Consider the following 2799-nt stretch of genomic DNA (forward strand, 5'->3'; position numbering starts at 1 on the left):
TAAATATTTTAGGAACGGCATGGAAATTCATCGCCGGAAGCCCCGATAACGAAGATCTGGAGGTCATTTTCGGTGGAATTGAGATCCGCAAAAGAAATTTTATTGATATCACTTCCCTGTTTACAAATCTAGAGTACCACTGTCCAATATAATGGACGTTGAATGACGGTAAAACTAAGAGCTTTATACAATTTTTGTATTTTTGAAATCAATAACCCAAAATTAGCCGATGAACAAATTTTCAGGTTTTAGCTTCAGCGGCTGATTTTCTGTACTGAGAGGTTAAACCATCGCACAGTGATTTTGACTTTCGTTAGTACGAGTACCATCTTTTCCGAAATTGGAATTAAATTAATATTAACATATGCGGCCGTGAGCGCCAGAGTAACCCAACTAACAGTTCAAAAAAAGTTGAGGTGCACCTTAAAATACATTGCTAGAATCGATACGGTAATAGCCCGAGGCACGACGCCCTTTTAGTATTCTTTTACTAAAGTATGTAGCATCACGCAGGTGCAATGAACTTTTTAGTAAAATACCGAATTTATTTTTTATAGATCCTTCTTTCTCATATTACTAAATACATCTTTTTGTAGATAGGATCCTCTGGCCCTCATAGCCTCATAAATTGTATAGTTTATAAAAATATAATTTTTATTTTATTTTCCCAACAAATTTCAAACAGAAAACTCCAAGTTTGTGCAGGAAAGAGAAAATCTACATACTAATAAGTGATTAAATCACAAAATTTTACTATAACTTATAGGCTAAAGCTTTTTCGGCAAACTCTACAAAGTCTTGATAGAGTAACTTCGGTACTTCCATGGCTGCAAAGTGGCCACCTTCTTCAAGGTTCAAGCCCATTTGCGCCATGTTGAATCATTCCGAATACAAACGCTGCGCTGTGGTTATCGAGTTTGTTATATAGTAGATCATAATGTTATCCAAAAGCTCATCCAGCGTGAAACGTTTAGTCAAACCACCATCTTCAAGTTTTCTGTTTTCAGGATTGGTCCAGGTAGAGAACTTCTCTAGAATGTATGCAGCCAAGCCAACGGGGTTCTGCGAAAGCGCGGCGCCAATAGTATCTGGTTTGGTTGCTTGAATATGTAGATATCCGGTCTATTCCATGATGAACGCAAACTCTTCGCCCAATGGTTTAAAGAAAGCTTTGTATTCGTCTTTTATGAAGTATGATGGCAACAGGTAGCGCACAAATTTATATAACAACGTTAATTGGTGGTTACTAAAACAAAAATTTGAATGATAACCAAGTACATTTTGAGGTCTCAGAGTGGCTATATGCGATCCGATTATGGAACCCCAATCGCCACCTTGTATTAAAAATTTCTCATGTCCTAAACGTAACATCAAATTACGCAAAACCACAGCCATCTGAGCTGGACCAAAGTTAGTCTTTGAGGCGCCCTGAGACCAACCATAACCAGGTAAACTAGGTGCAATCACTTCGAAAACGTAGGCGCTCTTGGGGTTCGGTTTCGTAAGCAGCGGAATAATTTTGTAAAATTCGCGTACAGATCCTGGCCAGCCATGGAGCAGCAGCAGAGGAATCACTTTCTTACCTTCGGTGGATTTTGGATTCACATGAATGTAATGAATACGCAAACCCTGAATCTGTGTCTCAAAGTGCGGAAATTGTTTGAGAAAAGCTTCGCGTTCACTCCACTTGGGCAGGTAATTGTCCCGCCAATATTCGACCACCTTTACAAGGTAATTCGAATTGAATCCATATTGAAAGCCAATTCCTTCTAGTGGCTGATGTAGAACGAGTGGTTGTGACAGCTGTGCTTTGAGATCTTCTATTACATTTGGTTTAACGCTTATATCAAATTTTTTTATGTCGGTATTCTCCTTGTAATTAGCAGCACTCGTATCGCTTAATGCAGGCAGCGGCGCTGAACTTGACAATAAATGAAGCCGATGTACAAAGACGGCCAGGACGACCACGAGGAGTACAAGTAGAACTTTTATTATTGAACCCATTTCGTGTATAGTACTTTAAAACCGACGAGGAAATAGGAGCGTATATATTTTGGAGTATAAATCATACAACTTTTTCAATTACCCTTTAAGTTTTGATTTCAAAAAAAAAAAACTTAAAAAAAAAAACACTGTCAGAGAATAACCAGCCGTGCAAATCGAGTGATAAAGAGAAACTGAATAATAACAAACAACCTTAATCAAATGAATAATAATAATAATAAACAAGTACTTATAAATGAAATTTTTAATGAAAAAAATTAATAATATTACCATGATAGTTAATAGTCTTTTTAATAACATTAGAAAAGACACATACGTAAAAAATGAAACAATTATTAATTTGCAAAATAGAATAAGGCTAATTAAAGAAGAATTAACTAATATTAAATATGCCATACAATGGGCAAAAAAAGATATTTTGAATACATTATTATTAAATAAGGATGAAATTGAAATTGCTTTAGAAAAACTGGAAAACGATGAAATACCATTTAAAAATGCGGAAGAAGCATTAGAAATATCAAATATAAATCTTATTAGCAAAAATATGGCATTATTTTACTTGGTAAAGATACCACTAACAATTAAAGAAAATTTTCAAAAAATTATTGTAAGACCAGTTATTAAACAAAATAAAACTATAATTAATGTCGAATATGAAAAAATATTAGAAGGAACAAAATAAACTTATCGAATAAAGAATTTTTGCGATAGCTATAAGAAAATTGAGATTTGTAAATAGTTAGTCAATATAAGTAATAGTAGTTGTTTACCTAGAATAATTAATAGTTTAAA

The 2799-nt window shown here is 34.3% G+C and overlaps 1 protein-coding gene and 1 pseudogene across 1 annotated transcript in view; one reads left to right on the forward strand and one right to left on the reverse strand.

The window, feature by feature from the left end:
- Positions 1 to 2799, forward strand: part of LOC118745542 (transcriptional activator protein Pur-alpha) — a 279275-nt gene that overhangs the window by 31099 nt on the left and 245377 nt on the right. The gene's annotated exons all lie outside the window — the stretch shown is intronic.
- LOC118745798 lies at positions 754 to 2096 on the reverse strand (annotated as a pseudogene).

Source organism: Rhagoletis pomonella, unplaced genomic scaffold (assembly GCF_013731165.1).
Source record: "Rhagoletis pomonella isolate Grant_MI unplaced genomic scaffold, Rhpom_1.0 Rhpom_scaffold_00009, whole genome shotgun sequence".
NCBI classification, from domain to species: Eukaryota; Metazoa; Arthropoda; class Insecta; order Diptera; family Tephritidae; genus Rhagoletis; species Rhagoletis pomonella.